This window comes from Puntigrus tetrazona, chromosome 7 (genome assembly GCF_018831695.1).
Source record: "Puntigrus tetrazona isolate hp1 chromosome 7, ASM1883169v1, whole genome shotgun sequence".
In the NCBI taxonomy this organism is placed as follows: domain Eukaryota; kingdom Metazoa; phylum Chordata; class Actinopteri; order Cypriniformes; family Cyprinidae; genus Puntigrus; species Puntigrus tetrazona.
Window position 1 is genome coordinate 1793254 of NC_056705.1, and position 6746 is coordinate 1799999.

Genomic DNA, 6746 nt, shown 5'->3' on the forward strand with positions numbered 1-6746 from the left:
ATCAAATAGTTCTAGAATGACATGAGACTGAATGACTTGTGTGAAGTATCAATTTATAGCCATTTCAAATAGTGAGAATAACTTCAAAAGTCTGTTTTTGTCCTTTTTGTGAGGACATTTTCAGAAATATGTCCTTCTTTCTTGAACGCTGGTGTGTTTTCACAAGAATTGTTTTTTACATCACTTTTAGTATCTTTCTAGTCTACACTTGACATTACACCAGAATTACTAAAAACACACATTTCATTCATTTTCACACTAATTTACAGAGTTTCGATTTATAAAGCGTTTTTGTACAATTATTAGTATATCATTCTACAACTATTAATATGCTGGGAGATTTGAAAACTGATGATTTTGAATGTTAGCATCACACATATCCGGCTTCATATCTATGGGTTTTCAAAGCTGGTAGATTTACGCTTTAGCTCACAGGATACGGTGTTGCACTAATGCATTGAAAAGCTCTGGTTCAAATCCTGCGTAACAATGGTTTGACAAAACGTGTCAGATCTGTATGAAAAGAAGTTGGAATGGCACGGTTGCATTAACAAGTTCTTTTGATATTAGCTTTGCATTTGTTAACACAATCGGGTAGGTTTAGGGTTGGATTTGTTGTAGAGCATATTTCCAACATGATAGAGAATTAAGTTTTAGCGGCAGTCCACGGATATTTGAATTCTGAACTGTGCCAATAAAACTGTAAAAACACAGCAATACCTACCTATGACAATTTAATAAAAAAATGTGTGATGGTTCACGTATTTAACCTGTGTTTTAGTGACACTCAGAGGACATTTCTCTTTGAAACTCTGTTGAAATGAGCAGGAAGCTAAAAGTGCACCAAGGTCCATGTTTTTATAAGAACAATTGCTGGCTGGTAACACCAATATGCAGTTTAACACTACAAATTAAAACAAAGATTATGTTTAGTTGAGATGCATCCTTAATTCATCTTTATTAGTTTAGAAAAACACAAAAAAAGTCATCAAGTGACTATATTTGCTCAAAGAGAGGGAAATACATTACTCTTTTCCCAAAAGCAATTATAGTCACAAACTCCATTGTTTACAATAAAGTTAAACTTATATTACGTTTTGGGAAACTCATCCCTAATCAATCTAAATTTTATGCAAAAATTTAGATCCGTCAACAAAATCATCCTCCTCGAAGTGTCTAACACAACTAGGTTTCTGCTTGATTGGAAAAAAAGAGCTTTTAGAGCACACTGTGCACTCAATTTATATTTTTATGAATAGTTCACCCAAAATGTTTAATTCTGTTGTTAATTGCATATCCTTATGTTACTCCAAACCCATAAGGTTTTGTTCATCTTCAGAACACAAATTAGGACATTTTTGATGAAATCCAAAAGCTTTCTGACCCTGCATAATGCAACTTTTTATAAAGCCATGAGAACACTTTCCTGTACGAGAATATGACTTTAACATCTCTTCTCTTGGGACGACAGGAGGGTGATAAATTAGTAACAGAATTTTTATTTTTGGGTGGACTATGCCTTTAAATAAAAGAGACACATTTCTATTTTACACATATTTATAAGCAATGATTTTGTTGTGGGATGCTTCCTTGGACAATCTACTGAAAATCATTTCAATAAAGTACATAAAAAAAAGAGAACAGGGTTCAAATATATCAATATTTCATCCATTACTTCAAACGTTCTGTACGACTAAAAAGGCCAATTAAGGGCATAAATCTCATGCTTGCTTTTCCATTTCCTGACAACAAAAAGCCTCTATGGTCACAAATAGCAAAGTTTGGTTTTGCACTGAAATATTTCCTTTGTTTAATGATTAGGATTGATGATGCATTGGAGCTACAAAGCCTTACAATGACCAGGAAAGCTTTTTAAGTGTAAAGGCCAGAAATCACAGCAGATCCACCTTGGGCTAGACTTACATCAAAATTCGAAATGTTTGTGTGCTTGTTTATTTGCATATGTGTGCATATCAAATAATAAACGTTTAGTGAGAATCCTTTGTCTTTTTCTTGTCTTCTAGTTAAGCACCCACCACCGTTATGCAGACTGGTCTGGCCAAAGTAAAGACAGGAAACACATTTCCATTGACGTCAAAATGCGAATCCTTCCCACAAACTGTGGTTTTGTTGTGGGATTCCCATAGACCACCATTATTAGAGGTTTCGGAAGGGTGATATACAGAAAATAAATATATAAATAATCAATCCAGGATCCAAGAGCCACAACAAAAGGCTTCTATTAGAAATAGAATAAAATGATAAAGGAAAACAATGACGCTAAAGTCATTTTCAATTAATGGTAAGAGCAAGAAGAGTTCACATGGGATACTGTGGTCCCAGAGGACAAATGGGTGAAGCATGCTGTGCTCATCAAATACCAATAAGGGAAGGAACTACAAATGAATACGGCATGTTAACTAGATGAGCTGAGCGGTACAAGCCAATCTGTTGTTTTGGCTCAGACCTTCGTCTTCAACAAAGTAAAACAAAAAATAAGTTAAATAATTTCCAACAACCAGTCCCAAGTTTTCTTTTTTTTTTTTTGACTGTGGTCTATGCTGAGATTTGAGTGCGGTCTACAGACATCCACAGAGACTGTAATCACATTGTCTCCAATTGACAGACTGGCTGATAAGGAGTATTTTCAAAAATATATAATCTTTTTATGCCTCATGTCAAGTCCCGAGCGAGAAGGCTAATAAGAAAAGATTGACCTCTGTGTTGCTTTGCAATCCTGTGTCCTCCCCTCAACTGCCTTTATCTGACTCTCACACCTGGGCAAATCATCTTCCCATCACTCATCATCTTGGCATATTTCTAGACACCTGTTGAGTCTGATCAAGACAGCTCATCACAAGGGGTTTCATTACAACCAAACTATTTCGAGTCGAATACTGCTCTTTGATCACTGGACTTTCTTGTCTTAGGTCAGCACTCCAGAGATGGTGAAAGGTACATGTGAGGAGCTGCCAGGAGTGTATTGTAGGTGAGCAGATGGAGTTGGAGCTACCGCATTTTGTCAAGTAAGACATTTTTTGTTGATACTGGATCAACATCACTGTCCAAAAATATAGGCTTATCCCAATCCCTACCCCTAAACCTAAGCCTACCCAAAATGTATTCCTAAAATCAGTGGGAAATGATAGCTGATTAACTCTGATAAGGGGTACGCAAAATAATCTTATTTAAAAACAGAAAACAAGATTATTTTGCTTACCCCATTGGTAGATTATTTTGTTTCAAGTTAGTTTTTTCTGAAAACATGAAAATTATTTTTGCTTGTCTTGCAAATCATTCTTGATTTTCTGCTCCTTGCTTTTGCCCTACATATCTGTTTGCTATTGTTCTGATCCTGCCTGTTTTTGACCCTGTTTGTAAATAAAGCTTCACACTTGGATCAGCACGTCTCTCGTTACAAATATGAAGAAACAGTATAAAAATGTGTTTGTTGTTTTTTATTAAAAAAACTACAGCAGCCATTACTCATGATCCTTCAGAAATCATTCCAATGCGCTGAAACATTAGTTATTAATATACAATACATCATAGGAAGGAAGATGACTTCTATTTATGAAAATTTTTGGCATTAAGAAGATTAGTCTCTGATAAAGGGATTTGTGGGCATGAAGCAATCTATTTACTAATCTCCTTCCATCCTCCATCATTACAGTTCAACCTGATCTGTGGTTAAATTGTCTGCTGTATATTTCTGCTTGAGGAGAAATTGTGAAACACAGTGGGCAGATGTTTACCAGCCACTGGTTTCTCAGATCAACTGGGAAACGTAATGTTCCATTGAATTTCAAGAGGCTGAACACAGTATATCTTCTGCTGTTTGTGTTATTTTTTGGGAACTAAGCAACAATGACAAATTATGCGTAAAAACGTAACCTGCAACAAACAAGCCACATTATTATGAATCTGAAGTATCTCATAAAACCAAGCACAAGCAGTCCATACTAAATAAAATGGGACCAGTGTGCCTTATGAAAAATGTTTCACTTTAAACATATTTTAAAGGGTTAAAATAATCCTACAGGGTTCAGTTAAACAGCTGGTTCACATAGAAGATAATATCTAAGAGAATAAAGCGAGAGCAAATTCCAGCATTTCAGTGGGTCATCAGTAAAGGTTATTAGTGTAATTTAGAGTGAATTTAGCCAATTTTATTTAATAGACAAACATTGTGTACTACTGATTCCCATTATAACAGTTAGATTACTGTGCATAAAAAAATAGAGTAAAACCATAGTAAAGAATCTTACTTCTTGTTTTCAACCTGATACAAGCTTTAACACACATAATTAGCAGAGCCATTAGTCAATATAATTTAACACAGGGAATCAGGCACTGGGGATTTACAATCCCTGTTTTGAGTAAAGCAAGGAATGGAAGAAGACGAGTCAAGTAAACATATGGAATGTTTTAATTATGTGGCTCTGATTGGGTTGGTAATGAAACCACAACACAATATTATGGCTGGCAGCAGGTCAAAGCACTGATGACCTAATCCTTGAGAGCTCTGACTTATTTACTTTCCTCCTCCTGTTTCAGGATTGAGGGAGATGGAAATGAAGACAGCAATGGAGCTGCAGCCACCACCAGTGCTGCGGAAGCCCACCGACATGTTTCAACCACGGACAGATATTCGATCAAAAGATGTCCACAAATGCTGGAAAATCTCATTCAGATGCAGCTTTCTGACATTTGATTCATTTATTCTACAGCTCTTCCTAAAGGATTCCCCATCAAAACACACGTTGGCCTCCTGATGACGGATTGCCGCGTCACAGTTGACTTGAAGTGAACGTCAGACTTGCAGCACTGGTTCTTCTCAGCGACCACTCTAAAGAATAAATCAGAGATCAGAGAGGAAGGAAATGAGTTTAAAAGGCAGATTCAAAAAGAGGACGGGTTCAGAAATAGCCAGGGGAGTCTGATGGAAAAATCAACAGAAGCGGTCTACCAGAACTCATCTAGATGTACAATTAGTGCTTCAACAAAGGTGAGAGAGGGTTGAGAAATTCCAGTTCAAATAACAAATCATATTTAAAAAAAAAAAAAAAAAAAAAGAAAAAGATAAATACTGGGGGGAAAAAATGATCTATGATTTACTTTGAAAAAAAATGTTCACTCAGAAACCAACAGTACATTTTACAAATAATTACAAGAACAGTCAAGTAACACAATGAAATTAAAACTACTTTTAAGTAACTATTTTCTTCCAAAACAATTCCAAAAACTAAATTTAACCTTAATTTAAGAGATTTAGAACCAAATTGATTTAATTTGACTAAGTCTAGAACGTTTTATATTCACAGATTGTTTTTAAATAATCAAATTGTTAATGTGTGTAGAACTTTTCAGCTTTAAAAAAAAAAGAAAACATTTCTCCTCTTACAAAACTGGTTGTTTTTGAATGAATCAGTTAAATTACTCCCATTGTTAATATACTATATTATACTATTTATAGCAGGGGTTTTTTGTCTATAAAAATAATTATGGTGTTTTATAATAAATAAGATATTCCTTCATTCAACTTTTTACAGAAAGACAGCTAAATGTTTTTTCGGTAAGACATAAAGCATATGAAAGAGGGCGTGATGAGGGCAGACACTGGACAGCACCAAACCCAAATGTAAACCAGTTTTATAACTTGAGGGGATGAAGGTTCCTTGCTGGAGCCTTTCTCCCTCTCACTCTCTTTCTTTCTGTGTCCTCTCTTCCTGCAGGGTTCTGGAAAGTTCAGGTTTAATGCTTCATTGACTGCAGATGTTGCAACCATTGCGAAATCTGGAGTCTCCTTTCTCTCAACGCCAGCTCATCTCCATTCTTAGTCTGGCTTGGTCTCCTCTCAAAGCTCCTCTAAAGGCTGATTGAGCTCAGCCGCTCAAATCGATTCTCAGCTCGTAGGATATGTTGTTGTGGTAATGATGAAACAGCATGTTTGCTGTTTCAAGTCTTCACTAGCTAATGTGATTCTGGTAAATGAAGCCACAGGCCTAATTAGGTTCTTTAGTCTGTATTGGGTCATCTTGAAGTAATTTGTGGACATTTTAAGGAAAATGTATTAAAAAAGAAAAAGAAAAAAAGGAAGAAGAGGTCGAACAAAGCAAGGCTAACTCTTATTAAAAGAACATTCAATTTAACTTGATTTAAAAATAAGACGGACAAGCAATCGGATAATTATACTAATGCAAATGCCAATTTTTGGCCTTAAATCTATGTATTAAAAGGTAGGTTTGAAGTAAGAAAACAAATCCATTCAGCTAATGAGAGAATTAAAATCTTTTGAATCGGTTTACCAAAAGAAAAGCTTCACTGAGCAAGCCACTGAATCGCTTGATTTGAGCAGGCCATTGAAATATTTGAACATTTCTCAGTTTTGTTGCAAATCATCACTTTGTTAAAATGGGCATGTCTGAAAAAAATGAGCAGGTTCATAAACAAGACACAGTTATTCAGTTTGTTCACTGCCAACATGTTCAGTCACAAAACACTGACCCATTCAATACATCCCCTCCAGAAATATAAACCAGCAGATGGACATGAAATCATGTTTATTAAACAGTTTAGTGCCATTAAAAAAAAAAAAAAAAAAAAAAAAAAAACATTTCTCAAATCTCAGTTGGAATCAATTTGTCCCTAAAGCCATGTAAGACTTCACATCAATCTGGATCATGACTCCTTTAGATTGTGTGACAAGTCATGGAGAAAACGCCATCTCAAACTTCTTGCACTAT